The 20050-nt window shown below is 46.2% G+C and overlaps 1 protein-coding gene and 1 non-coding gene across 4 annotated transcripts in view; one reads left to right on the top strand and one right to left on the bottom strand.

Moving 5' to 3' along the window:
• Positions 1-20050, top strand: part of DOCK4 (dedicator of cytokinesis 4) — a 481793-nt gene that overhangs the window by 191430 nt on the left and 270313 nt on the right. The window lies entirely within an intron of this gene.
• LOC142457572 (small nucleolar RNA SNORA5) lies at positions 17777-17911 on the bottom strand. The gene has a single exon (XR_012786283.1). It is a non-coding gene; the product is annotated as a small nucleolar RNA SNORA5 (small nucleolar RNA).

Genomic DNA, 20050 nt, shown 5'->3' with positions numbered 1-20050 from the left:
AGGCATGGCCTCACCACAAGACCGCGGTTTGGGGAAAAACACAAACAGTGCCAGCCACCAAGGGCAGACCCCTTGTTCCTCTCTGCGGGACCTTCTATTGTGTAAGTTTTTCCTCCTCACTTTTTAAAAAAAGTAAAAAAGCAGGTGATGGAGAAACAAAGCTTCACAGGAAGTGGCTGCACGGCTTCCCGTCCCACGGCCACTGCTGGCCGGAGGACACTCACTCAGGAACCCCTGGTGGCCAGTGGCAGGGCCAGTCTGCTCCCTGGAGGTGGACAGCCTGGGAGACCCGCCTCCCCGCTGCCCCCTGCGCAGTCCTTTTGTCCCCGGGGTGGGGGGTGGGCAGGGGGCGCTGTGAAGCAGAGCATGGGGGCAGGTGTGGCTTCTGGTTTTCCTTAATCTCAGTGGAGCACTGCGGGGCGCAAAATCTGTACCCTGCCGTGCGTGTGTCGGGCTTTGTGTTTTGTTTCGTTTTCCCCTTTCTTCCGTGATGTCACCACCGTGTAGTCACTTTCCGTGTGAACAGGAGGGGGCTGAGGAAGCTGACGCCAACATCTGTCCCCGGTGCACGCATCCCTGGCCTCCCCACCGACAGACACACTGTCACGTCCACACAGCCTTCTGGCATAGACTTGGTGTAGTGAATTGCCGCTCGAGTATCAAAGACACTCTTAAATTATTTCATTGTAGCTAATTCCCACCATAGGAATGCTTTCTCATAGCAGAGCCTTCTGTTGGAAACAAACAAAAGCAAACAGAATTCTTGTATGGCTTCTTTGGGATGTATATGAGTGTGTACATATTATTATATGTGCTTATAATGTAATATTTTCCCAAATGACTTCTTTTTTCACTTAACCTTCCACGACGTGAATGTTAGGTTGTTTTCCCCGCCCCACCCCCTCCCCTTCCCTCCCTCCAACGCACCAGTGACGGGATGTTCATGGGCTCCGGGATGTAGCCTGCTATCTCGAACCCAAGTTGTGGCAACCGAGGAAGGGGTGGTCGTGGGTGTCCGGGGTTTTCTGTTCAAATAAAGGCGCCTAAAGGCTAAAAAACAAACAAACCAGCTTCTTGCTAATGAAACCTCTGGCAAATGGAAGTCTGAACTTTGACAACTCATGACTGTGAAATGAGCAAGCCTGTTTGGGAAGTCAAACGCCATGTCTTGTCTCCTTTGTTCTGCTGTCCTTCCGAAGCCATGTTCTTGCAGCCAGGTGTGGGTAGAAGGCATGGTGGTGTTTGCTAAGGGGTCCAAGAAATGACTGGAAATGGAAAGTACACATGACACTGCGTAAAAATGTGGCCCACTACAGAGCCACATGTGAAATGGGGCTCCACCAGCCCCTTCCGTGGCTTCCTGATATTGGAATTCATTAGCGACTGTATTTTGTGAAGTAGTGCCAATGTGGAATGGAGAAGGAGGTGGACAGGAGAGAAAGGGATGCTCTTTTTTGTTATGCTATCCAGTTCTGGATCTTTCCACTGTGCTATTTTACAGACCCTAAAATCTTGCGTGCTGAGCTGCTAAGCAAGAGATCAGCAGTTCGATACCACCCACCTCTCAGTGGAAGAAAAACGAGGCTTTCTACTCCCATAAATATTTAGTCTTAAAAACCGACAGATGCAGTTTGATTCTTTTGGGGCCACTATGAGCAGGAAGCAAAGTGAGTGAGTGAAAGTCTTCAGAGAAGCCCTGGTGGCGCAGCAGTGAAGCATTCGGCTGCTTACTGGAAGGCTTGGAGATTCAAACCCACCCAGTGTCTGCTGAGACCAACAAAAGACCTGATGGTGTGTTCCCTTAGGTATCGACACCCACTGCTGCAGAATCACTTCCAAGTCAGAGTGACCCTATAGGGCAGAGTATAGCTGCCCAATCGGATATTCAAGACTGTCATTTTTTGAACAGGTCCACATCGTTCTCCTGTGAAGTGGCTGCTGGATCTGAACTGCCGACCTCTCGGTTTGCAGTCCAGTGCTTTAACCACTGCATCCTCAGCACTCCTATGAAAGATTGCTGCCAAAAAGAAAGTAGACATTATAAGGCCATTCTCATTTGTCACACGGGTTCTCTATGAATTGACGCTTGGCTTGGGACCAGGGTTCGGACAGTGGCAGGATCTGAAAGATTCATTTAAAATCAGGCCATGGTGACTAGTGTTGCCCCAACTGCTCACTGGACCTGACCATATTGCTCACTTGTCTTTAGATTGTTGTTATCAAGTGGGAGGAGGGTGTTCCAATGACTCAGATCGAAATCAAAATCGAGTCAGCCTAGGCTCTGTACCCTGCCAGCATCACAGGCTCCTGGGTTTGGCATACTGGATGGGTGGTCATTTAAGCCTAAGACCAGCCTTCACAAAATGTTCAACATTTATTCATTGTCCCCAAATAAATGTCGGTCAAGTGATTTATTTTCCATACAGCCAGTAGGTACAAACTAAAGGCAAAATAAAGAACCCGCGGGGTTGAAACTAGCCTTGCTGTTGTTGTTTAAACACACACAAGGTCTGCCACAGCCAGGTCGTCCTGCCTGAGAAGGAGGTTTCGTTCCAACACCCCTGTCACATAACTCAGATGCCTCTTTTGATTTCTCTCTGAATTTTCATGATGATGGTCTTTTATTTATAAATGTCTTTCTAAATTTATTGGTCTCTGTGGGCTGGAAACATTACATACCAATTTAAAGATATATTCTAATACATGCATATCAGGTGGGGCTTCAAAAGTTTGTGGAGGAAATCAATTCTCTTTCCATTTCTTTTTTTTTTTTTTTCCACAAACTTTTGGAAGGCCCACATTTTTGTCTTGCGACACCGCTGGTTGTGGAAGGTCTGGTTCATATCTGGATTATCCTCAGGAATGGGTACGTGTTTCTAGGTAGAAAATGGGGTGCTGTGCTTTTCTTTGTCCTCCAAGCTCCTCTCCATTACATCTAGCTCCTTCCCAAACCCGCCGGTCCGTTTTAGCAGAGCAAGCAGCATGTGGGTTCATGCGTTCCAGCAACTGACGCCCCTAACTTGGTGTAGAAAAGCAACTAATTTTTTCAGTGTTAAAAAAAAAAATTGACAACTTGTCCCCTTCTTCTTCCTCGTTGCTTCTTTCTTTTCCAGCATTTTTTTCCTCTTTAAGATCCATTAAACCTGATCTGTCCGTTCCTCTTCTTGGCGATCTGCGGGCTTGTTCCAATTGGTGGTTCTAAATTCAGCATTCTTGACACAGGGACATCTTTTCCACCAATCATCGCTTCCATCATATTATCCTAATCAAATGCTTGGAGGGGGTTCACATAACTCAGCAAAATTTTCCATCTCTCCTGCATGAATTTTCTCCGATCTCCCTCCTAGATAAAGGTGGCATGTTCCTGATACACTGCTGGTTGCAAGTGTGGTTAGTTATCATTGAAATGTGTCCAAAGATGGAGACTATGCCTGTATATGCAGCGGAACTTCACCACCTCCACCCCAGGGGTTAGAGATTGATGCACAATTAAATATTCTGATATGTTACTGCTAACTGGACCACTTCTTCCTTGGGGAAATAGACAGAATGAGCTCTTATTTTTTATATCATCAGGAATAAACTATCATGTATAAAAGATCCAATTTTATATCAAAGACAGAAATATTTACTTGGTGGAGAGAAGAGTAGGTGAGTTGGATCTCTTGGTTAGCCTTTTCTGTAGACAAATATTGTCCTGTCAGACCTGAGGTGGGCTGCACAGGAAGACGTTCAGAATCCATATCCTTGTATATCAGTCACACAGGCTCAAGCACAAATGTAGCAGAATCTATCTGTATAATGTTTGACGGTAGAAGGACAGCCAGAATCCCCACAGATGCAAAGATGACAACACTTCCAGTCACGTGCGTGCAGCACGTTAACGAGATAGATTCGTCCCTGGAGACCATCGTGCTTGGTAGAGTAGAGGGTGGTCAAAACGGAAGATGGCCCTCAACAAGACAGACTGACACAAGAGCTGCAACAACGGGCCCAACCAGCAAAGTCGGTGAGGAGGGCACGTGCTGGGTGGTGTTCTGTTCTGTAGTGCTCTGGGTTGTTGTGACTCAGATCAGTCGAAGGTAAGGTATTCTGACAACAACAACCAAGTTTGAGCTTTTGAACTGTCCAGCGCCAACTGTAAACTGGAATTTCTATTATAACTTTGTTCATCATTTATCTGTTAGGTAAACAAAGAAACGAACCAACAAATGGCCTTCCCTATCTTTCCATTTTCTTTGGGAAGATTCAGCAAAAATACAGAAGTTTTTCTTCAAGCTTCACTGTTAGGCAAAAATCTTCTATTCTGTACTCATTAGAAAAGTTTAAAATGAGCAAATATTTAGTGTACAAGAAGACCTTGAAACTCAGATCTTAAAACATGGAAGCATTATTTGAATCTGTTTCCAGGATTAGAAGAAAGAGTTCATCTTGGAAACTCACAGGGGCAGTTCTACCTGCTCTATAGGGTCACTTTGACTTAGAATCAACTCAATGGCAGCGAGTGTGGGGGCTTCTTTTTGTTTGTTTTTTGCTAATATTTGGAGCCCTGCTGGCGAGGCCTTGGGCTGCAATGCAAGGTCAGCAGTTTGAAACCCCACCAGTTTCTCTGGAGAAAGACAGGGCCTTCCTCATCCCATTGCCCATTGTTGCAGCCACTGTCTCAGTCAATCTGGCTGTGGCTCTTCCTCTTTTTACTCCTGGCCCTCCACCTTACCAAGCATGATATTCTCATCCAGAGACTGCTCTGTCCTGAAAACATTTCCGAAGCGCATGAGATGAACCTCACCCCGTGTCCTCCCATGGACCCTTCCGGCTGTACTTGTTCCAGGACCGATTTGTTTGTTCTTCTGTCAGTGCCCGGGACTTTCATGCTCATCAGCAACACCGTCATATACACGCCTCCATTCTCCTTTGGTCTTCCTTACTGAATTTCTCATGCTCACACTCCTGGATGTGGCTGACAGACCCTGTGTACAGTAGATGGAAACACTGCTTGGTCTGCATCCTCCTCAACATTGCTATGTCTGAGCCCACTGCCACAGTCACTGTGCGAGCCCATGTGTGTGTGACAGGGTTCTCTGGGGAAACAAAACCAGAACACCAATAATTATATCAATATAGATAACAAAAGAAATAAAGAGTTAATTAAATCATAATGCAGTACAAATGGCTCAGTGCAACTCACTCCCGTGAGACAGTTGTGAGACACTGGCAGTCCTTCAAGTCTTGAGGGCCTCCAGGTAGTCCTCTGTAGGGCAATTCAGGCTATTTGGACACTGGCGGCAAACAGCAAGGCAGGTCACCAACAGTCAGCCGATGACAGGGTCCGACAGTGCCAAGCTCAACAGATGTAAATTCCAATGGTGTGGCGATGCAGTTCTTGAAGGAACCTCAAATTACAGCGACATAGTCCATGGGTTAGGTGTCCCACAGATAGTGTAGCTTGCAAATGAAGGCACAGAAAAAGCAAGGCAGCCGCACACTGGTCCGATGATCAGAGAGCAAGAGACAAGAAAGGCGTGGCTTACTGAGCCATTTATCTCTCCACCCTTCGATTAATCCCACATGTGTTTATTGGCCATGTTGGCACAATAAACCACCTCACTATACTTGGATAGTCAGTGGTTATTTAGAAAAAGGGAAACCGTCCATTTCATGGATAGTTTTTAAAGATGTACGACGACGATTTACATTACTTATTGGCAGTGGAATTTTAATAAATGGGCAATACTTCATACAGCATCACAGTCAGAGGCTATATAAACAATTCTTTTCATGGTAATCCATGAGGAAACTAGAAGGAACCAAGGTGGTGTGACCCGTGGGTGAGCACGGACTGTTCACCAGCAATGGGCAGGGTGAAGCCACACGGAGAAAACGAGACCATCTGCTTCCGAGGCGCTGTGGAGCCTCAGAGACCATGTGAAGCCGTTCTGCTTGGGCTTCGAGGGTCGCGAGGAGTTGGCATCTGCTTGATGCAGTCGGTGAATAACACATGACAAGGTCCTAGGTTCTAGGGTGGCCTTTTCATGTAGGTGTGATTTCTTCTAGGGATATCCAGGCATTTGAATTTATTATTATAAGGGCTTTTTATTTGGCTGAGGTTAATTTAGAACGTTTGAACATTATCTTTCCCAAATAAAGTTTTCTGTGTTGTTTGACTTTTGTCCCCTACTTCCTTCGTCTTATCAACAGAGGCCACTGGCTGGAATATTAAAGGCACTTTACTTTCTACTTAAGCCCCAAGGGCATTCGTGTGGTCAAATTTAGCTCATGAACAGAGTGAGTCACCTCCATTGATAATCAGAAAAATCAAAACAAATGTAAAATAACCATTCCAACCAAAGAAGGGCAGGAGATGGATTGCCCCTAATTAACATTTTGTGAAATAAGGGACTGATTTTGGCCCTCACACTAGACCCGTTGTCTGTTTTTGAAGATATTTTGGAATATTTATCTAATTTGTTTGGCCAGTTTCGTACCAGAGGAGACAGAAAGGACACATACAAAGATTTCAACACCAACCAAGCACAGCGATTGTAGTTTCCGTGGGATGGTGGTGGGCTAGGTAAAGGTATACGATAGTAGAAGCTGGGTGGGGGAGTTTTTTCTTTCTTCTCTTGAATTGTACAGCTCTTTGCAAGCACAGACAATGCCGATTTTAATTATTGTAGTCAACATCTGGGACCAATAGCAGAATCTGAGAAGAATGTAATGGAGAGCAGCCATTTCAGTAGAGGCTGCATTTGGAGGAGGTCAAGAATAAAGGGTGTGATCTCAGGGGAACATGTGCCCTCTAAACACTCCCATGAAAGATTTAAAAATTCATTTATAATTGATAAATTCTGAATCAGGTTCATTTTTATCGTTTTCCCCTCATGTGGCTATTAAAATCTCATGAGTTTTGCCCTGACATGTCATTAAAACCGTGAAGATAAACTGGCAGGGGTTCTCTCCCTAATACCTTTTAATTGAAAGAATAGTCATTGAGAGGACGCAGAAAGGATTCACTGAGAAACTGGAAAAGAGCAGGTTGGGTTCCTCTCCAGGGTACGAGCCCCTTGAACACCAGAGAAGCTCATGCCCGGTGCTTATTTCATAAAACTTCTCAGTCCACCCACCACGCAGATCTAACTCCCACCAGGTCCCAGAGAAAGCAGGACTTCCTTCTCTCTGTCCCTTGGTCACTTGGCTATTATGTCAGCCCTGGGGATTACAGTGGGTGAGATGATGGGAGAAGAACCAGTCAGGTGCTTCGTTATAGAATTTGGATTGTACTGTTGAATTCTGTGGGAGGATCGCCGGTGTGTAAGTCTGGGTACTTTAGAGAATCAAATCCACAGAAACTCATGTATAAGAGAGTTTTTATATAAAGGTTAATTGCACATCAAGAAAACATCCCAACCCAGTGCTGCCCAAACCCACAAGTTCGTTTACCCATATGTCTGACACCAATCCATAAAGTCCTCCTCCATCTCACAAAACAGATGCAATGATGCTGACTGCAGGTGGAAAGCCGAGTCAGTGAATGTGTAAACATCTCAGCACTGGCAGGGATCTCCACAAGGCTGCTCCAGCACCAGGGCTGCATCGGGGTAGGTCCTGTGGCTTCTCCTTGGGGATGTCTCGTAGGAAGTGAGCCTTGCCAGTTGAAGCAGGAAACTTCTAAGCTGCACCCTGGTCTGACCATCAGAAAGCAAGAGACCCTAAAACTAGAAAGGTGAGGCTCACCAAGCCATTTATCTCTCCACCTTTCCATTAATCCCACATGTGTTTATAGACCAGGTTGGCACAATAAACTTTAACTCTATCAGTTGGATTGTGGTAATCTCAGGGTATGGTATGGATCAGGGTTTGCTAGGAGGTAGGAATGGGAATCATGGTATTTGGGGATGAGTCTGTTTGTACCTTCTGTTCCCCTCGTGTACCAGTACAGAAAACCCTAGTTATGAACATCAGATTTAGTCCAACCCAAATTTAGGGCCATTGAGTCCATTGTAACTCATGGCGACACTGTAGGATAGAGTAGAGCAGCCCCCGTGGGTTGCTGAGGATGCCTATCTTTACAGGCACAGGAAACCTTCTCATTCTTCCTGGAATCAGGAGAAATGGTCTATTACTTCATATGGCCCTGCTACCACGCTCTCATTTGCCATCATCATTTTGTGATGTGTGTTGTGGCTTCTAGCCTCTGCGCTCTCATCACTGCTCCCATTTGACCCCTTTTTGGAGGGAACTCAGTGACAGGATTAGGGTGGGATTCATCTTGGACTCTACTACAAGGTGTCACTATGTCACCATCCTTTATTTCCCTGGGTGTATGGCCAGCTGAAAGATAACAAACCACCTCTCCATCAAAGCTAGTGCTCCTGAGATCTGTCTGTCCTGACTGAGCATTGGTAGATGCGAGACCTGCTTTCAAACATTTTTGGCTCTTAGCTTTGGATGCTGCATTTGGCTTCTTTCTGGCTGACCTTTTGATTTGGGACTTAACAGCAACCGCATGAGACATTTCCTTCATGTTTCACAAGTTTCTGTGAGCCGTTGTAGCAAGAAGCAGAACCCAGGGACATGCGGTGCTACACGCCAAGCAAGGAGTGGAGGGAAGATAGAGTAGAATAGCATCTTGGAAGACTTGGAGATTTGGGACATTTTTTTATTCTAGTTTTTTTTAATTACAATGGCATACTTTAAAAATCAACTCTGATTCTGTCTGTGTTTCATTTGTGTTAGAAAACATTCCATTACCATGCTAAAGGAGAAATGAGGGACAGCCCTATTCTTGTTAAGCCACCAACCTATTCTCTAAGCCTCTATCTTAGCTTGGCCTGGCCATTGATCCAACTGGGATATCATTACTCTCCAGCTCCGTGGGACTCACTCACTGCCACTTCCGTCGGGTCCAGACCAGTCGTACTGACTCTACAGGACTGGGTCGAACTGCCCCTGGGAGTGCCCGAGACTGACACTGTCTACAGGAGTGGAAAGCTTCATTCCCTTGGCGTAGGCTTGTCATGAGGTGGAACTAACTTGAGGGCACCTAAGAACAAGTACTATTTGTACTTCCCTTTCGAAAAGTGAAAGGGGCCTTGTGGTATAGTGGGCTTGGGCATTAGGACGCTAGCCACAAGGTAGGTAGTTCGAACCCACCAGCTGCTCTATGGGAAAAAAATAAAGTCGCCTGCTCCCATCACTTGCTAGTGCTGTGGAAACGCACAGGGGCCGTGCTACGCTGTCCAGCGGGGTCTCTGTGAGTGGGAATTGGCTCGATAGCAGTCACGTTTTGAAAGCCAACGTTGGTCATGGAAGTCAAGATGCACATTAGAAGAAAGGGAAGCTTGTGGAGGCAAACAATCTGAACTGTGCACACTTCCCCATGCGAGGAAGACAAACTGCAAGATGGGGCGGGACTGAATATGAGCCTGGCTCTGCCTGGCTTGCGGGTTTGCTGAGTCACTGTGGTGCAGCATGGAGAGGCAAAGGGAGGGGCTGGGGCCTCAGTATGGTCTGTTTAGTTTCTTTCAGCACTTCATACCTGAAAAGATCATGGAGCGGGCAGAGCATAGCAAGAGATTACTCTTACATCTTGGCTTCTAGCAAGAAACTATAAAACACTATCGATCTATCTTTCTATATACATGATATGCATACCTATATACTCGAGTGTAAGAAAACCAAATATCAGCCGAAGCACCTAATTTTACCCCAAAAACTGCATTAAAAATGTGCTGAAAAACTCCGCTTATACACGAGTGTATATGGTATACAATTTACGTGTGTGTGTGTATTTAAGATCATTTTATTGGGGGCTCTTACAGCTCTCATAGCAATCCAGACATCAATTTTATCAAGCATATTTGTACATATGTTGCCATCATTATTTTCAAAGCATTTACTTTCTATTTGAGCCCTTGGTATCAGCTCCTCTTTTTTCCCTCCCTCCCCCCTACTGATCCTTTGATAAATTATAAATTATTATTCTCAGATCTTAAACCAACCGCTGTCTCTCTTCTTCCATGTTTTCTGTTGTTTGTCCGCTGGGGGTGGGGGGGGCAGTCAAATGTTGATCATTGGGATCAGTTTCCCTTTCCTCCCTCTTCTCCCACTTTAACCCTACCCTCCTGGTATTGCTACTCCCATTTTTGTTCCTGACGGGTTTGTCTGACCTAGATTCTATGTATCATAAACTCTTAGCTGTCCCTGTGTACGTACAGTCTAGCCTGCAGCAAACAATATTTTGAAAGCTTGTTCTGATACATCAAACAATTCTCGTTAATAATACTGTAATATCAACTATATCATGTTGGAAATGGGCACGTCAGATACTTTCCCATCACATACTTGCTGTGAGACTGAGACATTTAAATAGGAAGTGGCCTCTCCTAACTGAGAAGTTTTCACTTGGATCTGGGGAGTGCAGTTTTGTTGTCTATGACTTCAGTCAGTTTTGTGACAGCGTAGTCTGTGGTCCTTCCTCTCCCCCTTCCCTCTCCCCTTCCTTGTGCATTACCCCTTAGGGAAACGATGCACTGCTGGGCCCTAGAGAAGGTTCACATTCGAAACGCCTGCCTCTCCTGTCTTTGTCAGAGCCTTTTAGGAAAATCTCTCCAATCTCTCCTAACTCTACCACATTTCTAATCGTGTTATTGTCAAAGGTCTTTTTGCTGCTCTTACCAGGGAAGAAGGGAATATATATATAATCAGTCTCAGCTTTTTTCCCTCTTGAGCAGATCAGCCTGAATCTTTCTAATTTTACCATATTAATAATGATTTCTAAGAAGTTACAATAATAACAGAGCAGGGGGGTTAGGGCTTATTTGCCTATGGCAAATCTAGATAGATCCAGCCTCTAAAGTTCCAGTTACCAACAAAGATGAAAAACAAAAATCCTCCTATTTGCTTACAGATACAGCAAGCGCGGCTGTGCTACTTTCCCGCAGTTCTTGCTGCGTCTCTCTGATGAGGCAGGCAGGAGGGTCCAAGGATCATCTCTTGCTTGAACATCAGCCTCCTTCTCCTAAGTGCTGGGCTGCCTTTGAGATCACTACTTAAACCCCGGCAGTTGCAGATGCTCCTTTTGGCTGGCAGTTGACCAAAACATTAACCTCTTCAGTCATATTGTTGTTTTTAAAAGTTCTGAAAGGTGGATGCAATTATGTGGCCAACGATTCTCCTCCTGACCTTCGTGTGCTCATGTGGCCACTTAGCCCAAGTGCCTTTGAATTTCTTCACATTAAAACCAAAGGGAAGAGCATTTTATGACTGTTTTGGGAAGAAAACTGGTTCATTTGCTGTCACAGTGACGGTGTCTTCAAATACATCTTAATGTGGACTAATTCCCTCCTGATGCTATTAATTTGTTTGCTTGTTCACCTCTCTCCTCTATCTCTAAATGAGAATGAAAATTATAGGAGCGTAGGAATGATATTCAGTGCTGTAACATGTTGCATCTGTTGTCATTAGCTGCTCGGTAGGCCCCCGATCCATGGTGCCTGGTCCTGCAACATTCTCGTGATCTGTCCGGGTGAGACGGTTATGATCCAGAGGATTTTCATTGGTTGATTTTCAAAAGTAGATTGCCAGGTCTTTCTTCATAATCCATCTTGGTCTGGAAGGTTCGGAATGGCCAACCTTCCATCTAGTGGCGGAGTGCTTGTTGGTACCACCCCAGGAGTCCTGTGAGATAAAATGCTGTTACAAAATAGTAATGCAGTCATGCCCCTTACCTTTCCCTTGGAAGTGAGATTTGAAAATAAGTCTGGTGAGAAATAAAATTTGTGATGGATCAACCTTTACAGTAGGGCGCAGGTTGGGCTCTCTAAGCAGCCGACTCTGAGCTGGCTATTGGAGATCTACTTTTATGTCAGAGGAAGAGAGAAGGAGGCAAGGCTGGACTTACAGAGAAGCGGACCAGTGACGTAGGGCCAGCAAGGACCGCCGTCACCTCTTCTAAGGGCGGAGGAATCTGGCTGGTTCTTAAAGGCATCCACCCCTCTCTGTCACGCTTCAGAGTCGGACTGCGCTGGGCAGCAAGGGGTTGGCTGGGTGCTCAGACACGTTTACTCTTTGGCTGCAGGCCGCCCTGGAAAGAGCACACGCTCGTCCAAAACGTGTCCACAAACAGCTCTGTGCAGTGGAGCAGTCCCTGAGGTGGACTGGCCGCTGAGAGTTCTCTTCGCAGCATCCCAGAAGTAGGGCTGGTTCAGCTCTAAGGGCGGAGGAGGGTCCTGCCTCATAGACCCACCACCCTGCCTTATGTTCCCCGTGAGCCCACGTGGCAGCCAGCAGAGCCGGCTGGAGTCTCCCATCCCTGGCAGTTGCATTGGCATGGCACTTAAGAGCCGCAAAATCACTTCAGGCGGCACATGTGAACATATTTTATTAAAATACGCTTCTGATGTGTTCCAAAGCCACGTAGGGTCGGTGGGAGCCATGTGACATACCTTACGCCAGACCATGGTAACCGGGGAAGGAGACCAGGGTCACCTTTGTACTTCAGATGTGTGACTGCCATGCCTGTGAAGCCTGTGGGCACAGCCCTTACCAGTAGGAACACAGGTCCTAAAATGCATGGCAAGCGGCAGGGCCAGGAGATGGCATGCCACACTTCGTTATTTTTTGATTCTGAGTTGATGGAAGCTGAGAAGAGTGTCCAGGAGACTCCACACCCACGTTTCATCACTCTGTCTCACTGGTTGTTTTGATTCTTCTGGGCCATGTACAGTGATAGACAGCGAGAGTCCCAGGAAGTTAATGGCCACCTTGTGCCCAGCTTACCATATGTACTCGAGTATAAGCCAATCCAAATATCAGCCGAGGCGCCCAATTTTACCACAAAAACCGCATTAAAAATGTGCAGAAAAACTCAGCTTGTACCCAAGTATAAACGGTAAATCTCTGGTACGGAAAGACAACAGGGAAGAAAGACAAATTCCAGTTCTGTATTTCCAAAGTGAAAGCACTCCAAAGGCCTCCCTGTTGCACAGATAGTTCCGTGCTCAGCTGTTAGTTGAAGGTTGGCAGTTTAAACCCACTCAGAGGTAGGTGTCTCAGAAGACAGGCCTGGTGATTTGCCTGTGACAGGTTGACAACCGTGTGGTGCAGTTGCCCTCTGCAGGCCTCCAGTCCAGAGCACTCATCAACAGCACAGCTTCTGTTTTATCTTTCCTTGAGCCTTACTGCAAACAAACAAAACCCCAAACCTGGTACTGCTAGCCCCCTAAAGGTTGGTGTGGAACTGTTCCTCGCGGTTGCAAAGGCAGAAGCCATGGAGGACGCAGACTGCCAAGTCTTCCTCTTTTTGAGTGGCTGGTGGGTTCAAGGCACTGACCTGCAGGCCTGCCGTAGAGTACTTCGGCATGGCACCACCTTGGCACCATAGCCCTTCCCCAGACACTTACACAAGGGCGTGGCCTCTGATTGGACTACTACCTGCAGTTTGCCCTGTCCTAGTGTATGGTTCCTTTAAGGAATGCTGGCTTCCTCATAGGTTACGTATTGGCTGCGAAGCAGAAAGCCAGCAGTTTGAATCCACCAGTCACCACAGGACAAAGATGAGGTTACCTGCTCCTGTAAAAATTTGCAGCTTTAGAATCCCTCGGGAGCAGGTCCACTCTGTCCCACATGACTGCTCTTTTTTTCTTCGGCACAATTCATCATTTCTTGAAAGAAACTCCCTGAAAATCATTTTGCTGGCTTGAGCCTTCTTTGTCTTTCTCCCATCTCTTCCACTTTTCCTCCAGGTTCCTCAGAAAGCCCGCTCTTTCCCTCTTGTGCCATTCATGGGGCTCTGGGCGATACGCTCAGCACTTGAGAACACGAGCGTCCTGTGTGCGGTGTAAGCAGTTAGCTCCCACGCGACCTCTCAGACCGCAAGCTGCTCATGACTTGAAGACGTTCTCGTCAGGAAGACGAAGCCGCATTGTCTCTTCTGACTTTGAGGGATGCGCCTGCTTCCTTTATGTCACAAGGGACAGACGGTTTTCATTATTTTTTCCTACATCCTGCTCCATTCATCTTAGGTTGTCAGCCCCCCAAAGGGCAAGGGTAACATTGGCCAGACTTGGATTCAATTGTGACAAGTGGAATCCTTGTAAATATTTTGACAATGATGATGGAGAACCTGTTTCTGTCTGGGACTTAGGGTCACAGGATGGACTTAGTGCCATTTTTATTATCATCCTTTTTCTAGTTTCAGTTTCGAGAGTCACAGACTCCTGTGCGGAAATACCAGTGTATGAAATTTAAAAGTTTCAAATGACGGATGTGTGCTTTGCCTGAGCAAATATCGCTGAAACCAAGAAACTGGCTGCTGCTCACAGTCCTGACTTTGCCTCCTTGCACACCCACACAGAACGCGGCTCGGGGCCGTGTTTGACCGGTGCTCTTCTTAGCTGTTGGATTTCGAGTTGGCCATCAAAAGGCTGCTAACGGCCGTCATTGCCTGAAGGAGCGGCGTTGTGCATGACAGCCAGCAGCTGCTCCAGGCAGGCTTTTGAAGATGGCTAGGCTAGGAATTTAGTGCTCTCAGCTTTATATACATGTTTACCGGACTTGAACACAAACAAGGGTAGCACGCATGCTTATCAATCCAAACTCCTTTCTACACAGTGTAAATGGGCAGAGATGAACACATGTGCAGTAGGCTTTAGGGGATCCGTTAAACCGTGCTCTGGGGGATTAAGGACCAAGACCATTGCTTTGGACTGTTGTAGTCCCAGTTCCAGCATGGGTTCTACTAAAGTTGAACAAGTTATAAGAAAACAAAAGAAAGAGAACTCAAGGGGTCAAGGTAGTCCTGTCCAATGAACGCCCTGTTATTGGGGGGAAATGTTACCGGAAGGCATACAATGGGAGGAGTTTTATACTCAGTCATGGCGACTGTAAGTAACTGAAGGCAAAATAAAATTTCAGCCATACTCTTGTGTCATGCAAGACTTCATGGAAGAATTTTTTTTCATTTTTTTTAAATTTTAACAATTTATTGGGGCTCATACAATTCTTATCACAGTTCATACATATACATACATCAATTGTATAAAGCACATCTGTACAGTCTTTGCCCTAATCATTTTTTTCTCCTCTTTTCTTCCTTTACATTTTATTAGGGACTCATACAACTCTTATCACCATCCATACATATACATACATCAATTGTATAAAGCACATCCATACATTCCCTGCCCCAATCATTCTCAAGGCATTTGCTCTCCACTTAAGCCCCTTGCATCAGGTCCTCTTTTTTTTCCCCTCCCTCCCCTTTCCCCCCTCCCTCATGTGCCCTTGGTAATTTATACCTCCTTATTTTGTCATATCTTGCCCTATCCGGAGTCTCCCTTCCCCCCTTCTCTGCTGTCCCTCTCCCAGGGAAGAGGTCACATGTGGATCCTTGTAATCAGTTCCCCCTTTCCAACCCACTCACCCTTCACTCTCCCAGCATCGTCCCTCACACCCTTGGTCCTGAAGGTATCATCCACCCTGGATTCCCTGTACCTCCAGCCCTCATATGTACCAGTGTACAGCCTCTGTCCTATCCAGGCCTGCAAGGTAGAATTCGGATCATGGTAGTTGGGGGGAGGAAGCATCCAGGATCTGGGGGAAAGCTGTGTTCTTCATCGGTACTACCTCGCACCCTAATTAACCCATCTCCTCTCCTAAACGCCTCTATGAGGGGATCTCCATTGGCCGACACTTGGGCCTTGGGTCTCCACTCTGCACTTCCCCCTTCATTTAATATGGTATATATATACATATACATATACACATATATACACACACTTATATCGTTGTGTTTTTTTTTTTGCATGATGCTTTATACCTGGTCCCTTGGCACCTCGTGATCGCACTGGCCGGTGTGCTTCTTCCATGTGGGCTTATTTGCTTCTGAGCTAGATGGCCGCTTGTTCACCTTCAAGCCTTTAAGACCCCAGACACTATCTCTTTTGATAGCCGGGCACCATCAGCTTTCTTCACCACATTTGCTTATGCACCCATTTGTCTTCAGCGATCCTATCATGGAGGTGTGCAGTCAATGATATGATTTTTTGTTCTTTGATGCCTGGTAACTGATCCCTTTGGGACCACTCGATCACACAGGCTGGTGTGTTCTTCCATGTGGACTTTGTTGCTTCTGAGCTAGATGGCCGCTTGTTTATCTTCAAGCCTTTAAGACCCCAGTCACTATTTCTTTTGATAGTCGGGCACCATCAGCTTTCTTCACCACATTTACTTGTTCACCCACTTTGGCTCCAGCCGTTGTGTCGGGAGAGTGAGCATCATAGAGTTCCAATTTAATAAAAGAAGGTATTCATGCATTGAGGGAGTGTTTGAGTGGAGGCCCAAGGTCCTTCCGCCACCTTAATACTTGACCTATAAATATAGACACATAGATCTATTTCCCCATCCTCCTATATATATTTGCATGTACATGTCTTTGTCTAGACCTCCATGAATGCCCTTTGACTCCTAGCTCTTTCCTCCATCTCCCTTGACTTTCCTCCTGCCCTACTACCATGCTTCATCGCCACCTGGGCTGGAGTATACCTCTTCTCTAAGCAACCTTACCCTTGATCATTTCCCACCATGCCTGCCACTCCCCCTTCTCTACCCTTTGGGGTCCCATGTTTTTCCCTTGTCCCTGGGTTTGTTAACACCACTTCCTTACGCCCCCTACCCCCCACCCCAAGTCCCACCGGAACTGTCGGTCCCGTTGTTTTTCCTCCAGATAATTCATCCAGCCTGTCCTATTCAGACAGACCTGTGGAGTCACTAACATGCACGAAAACAAGACAGAGGAAAACAAAGCAACAGTATACAACCAGACAACAAAACAACAAAAACAAACCACTGACAAAGAACAAAACAAAACAGTTCACAAGAGAAAAGCTTGTAGTTAGTTCAGGGATGGTTTGCTGGCCCTTAGGAGCGATTTCCAGTCCAGTCTGTTGGGGCACCACGCCCTGGCCCCAAAGACCACTTTCAGCATTCCCTGGGGACCTTGCCACTCCATTCCCTTGCTGTTCCGCTGCACTCCCCCAGTGCTTTGCCTCGGTGTGGTGGGATCAGGTCAGGTGCAATTCCCACACTGTGTCTCCGGTGCTGTCCCCTGTATCGCCCTTAGTCACTGAGGGGCATCATGTCTCATAGTAGGGCCAGCCATGTTGTTCTCTCTGTGGACTGGCTGCTCTACTCAGGAACATCATCATCACGGCCTGGTGGGCCAGGCTGTGCTCCACTCTCTCCTCCTGCCCCTTCGTCTGCTCCCGTGTGCTCTGATCAGATATGTCCATCTCTCGGAGCTGCAGAGTCAATGTCATCCTTTGGAACAAATTCTTTTCGGGGGAGGGGCAGGAATCCACTTAATTTATGGTGCTGGGGCCAGCCTCCCAGACCTCTCCACTGGTTCCCTCCTCCACGCCAGGATATTGCATTCACACCTTGTGACACTGGGTTGAAGTCTGGTCCCACTTTCCCTGTGGAGATATAAAGAATACCCTCCCCTTGGGTGGATTAATGCCCCATGACCCCACTACCCTTTTCATGGAAGAATTTTTAAGGAGTTTAATTGAAATCATTCCAAACTGGAATCTAAAAATCGTATATGTTTTGATTTCAAGTGACAGAAATGCAACTTTTCTTATTTATTTATTTAGCACCTTGTTTTATAAATGCCTAGGTTGTCTTTGAATCATTGCTTTTCCATACCAGTTTTCCTTCATTTATGATGACACACCTCTCAGTAACAGGAGCAAATCATGTTTGTTTGTTTGTTTTTTCATGCCTGTAACAAACTTTATCCCTGAGCCTCCGCAGAGAGGACCAGGGCCCATGAGTTACAGTGTCTCCGTGGCAGTCTTTTGGGCCGGTGTCTGCCATGGGTACCGCAGGCACTGACTTTGACACAGCAGCCAAATCATGTTTTAAAGATATTTTCACTTTTGACTAGAACCTCCTTCCTGTCTCAACTTTCTCTTGCATAATTTGAAGGCTAGATATCCTCCTGACCTATGCCATTTGCCCAGCTGTTACTGAGTTCCAGACCCAGCAAGATGGAATTTTTGTACAGTGCAAAGGTGGAGCGTGGCCTGGCGTTTAGAGGGTAGAGACCATCGTTATGCCTCGAACAGCATCCTGACAATGTTGCTTGTCTATTCATATGTGCACGAGGCTAATGGTTGACTGCTCAGGTGTGCATGAGTTACAGTCTCTGCTTCCACTAAAACTTGAGTCATCCTTTCCCAGTGCCTTCATTTATTCATTCAACTGCTTTGGGGTTGTTTTTTTTAAAAAAAATTTACTCTCTGTCCATGCTTTCAAATACTCATGCTAAATCTTAAGAGATGACTCAGAAATGGTTCATGTTCTCAAATAGAAAATCACAGACAAATAAAGTGCTGTACTCTATTGGGATGACTTGCTCTCTGTCTGTGTGGCCAAAGTGCCCTTGGAGGCCAGATGAAGGAGTCATTGGTTCTATATGAGTCCAAGAATTGGAGAGAGAAGAAAGAGTGTGGGGTTCAGGAATCCTCTAAAAGGCTAACCTTTAAGCGAAGCCTGAAACCCAAGACTGCTTTGCAGTTCCCTGTGTAGAAGGAGTGGAGAAGGCAGCCCCCACAAAGGGAATCATATGTGTAAAGTCACTGAGGGCCACATGAGTTTGGGCTCAACTGGGCATAGGGCAGTATGTGGAGAGACGAGGACGGAGGGTGAGCTGGAAAGGCAGGGCAGGACTCGTTTGACGTGCTTGAAAGTGGTCTACTCTTTCTGTTTTATCAGATGGCTCTTGCAACTGGAGACAGATGTTCACTCATTTGATTGCAGGCAGTGACTGAACCCAAGCTTGGCCAGTTTGGCAGCCAGGTTTTTTAGTTTGTATTGCGCTGCTTAAATAATTGGCAGTTAAAATGACTCACCCAGAGGCACCCCTGGGTGAAGAAAGGCTGGGAAGTCTGCTGCCAAGAGGTCACAGCTGCTGCCATAGGTCACACTCGGTGAAATATGGTTTTGTTCTGGGAACATATGGGGTTGCCATGAGTCGGGATCAACTCAAAGGCAACTGGTTTGGGGATTTTATTGGACCCTGTAATTGCCACGTTGGAAGCCTTCTTACAGACTCTCAGAATTTCAACCTAGCAGGGCATTTCCGTTCCCTTCTCCCAGTTTCTTTGTTCAATGGGTTGACACCTGAAGCCCTGTGAGACTGGAGAACGCACTTCATTGCTTTTAATAGTCATCAGACACTAGATAGCAAAAGAGGACACTCATCTGAATTCAGCCGCACAGAGTGAGTGGACAGGAAATGAGATGGTATGAGGTTATGAAGCAGGTAAGCTGTCATCACTGGTTTAAACAGCCTGTGTGAAAGAGAATGAGTTTAGTCATGGGCAATGTCATTTAGTTCTTAGAATTTTGAGGGCTGTCTTAAAATAGTCTTGCCAATCACCAAGCAAACTGTTCAAGACTAGAGCACTTAACAGTACTCGTCGTGTCCTCTTTCACTCACTCGGTGATTGTTTATTGAGCCCATGCATTGTGCCAGGCATCTCGGTCAAACCAACACAGTCCTTATCTTCCTGGAACTTAACTTCCTGGAATGCTGCTGAGAGGCATTAGTAAAAATTAAAAGAAATAAATAAGTGGTGCACATGAATGGTATATGATGCCAGGAGTATATGTCTTGGGGAGAAACTTGAAGGGAGAGTCCCTTGAAGTGATCCCTGAACCATATCTGCAGGATAAATATGACTTCTCTTGGCAAGGAAGGGAAGGAAGTGTTTTCCATGCCGGAGTAAAATCACAGGCACATCCCTCTGTGAGTGAAGAAGATAGCAAGGAAGGTACTGAGAGGTCATTGGGCTGGAGTGCTTAGAACAGGGTTTGAGGACAGGGTGACGCCAGCGAGAAGAGCAGACACTTACAGGTCACTGTTGTGATATTTAGGGTCTCCGAGTTATTCTCAGATGTTTGGTAGACCCAGGAGGATGGCATCATCAGATGAGTGTGTTTTTGAAAAAATCCTGCATGTTGTGGGGGAAGTAGTGGTGACAGC

Source organism: Tenrec ecaudatus, chromosome 9 (genome assembly GCF_050624435.1).
Source record: "Tenrec ecaudatus isolate mTenEca1 chromosome 9, mTenEca1.hap1, whole genome shotgun sequence".
In the NCBI taxonomy this organism is placed as follows: Eukaryota; Metazoa; Chordata; class Mammalia; order Afrosoricida; family Tenrecidae; genus Tenrec; species Tenrec ecaudatus.
This window is presented reverse-complemented; position numbering and strand designations above follow the sequence as displayed.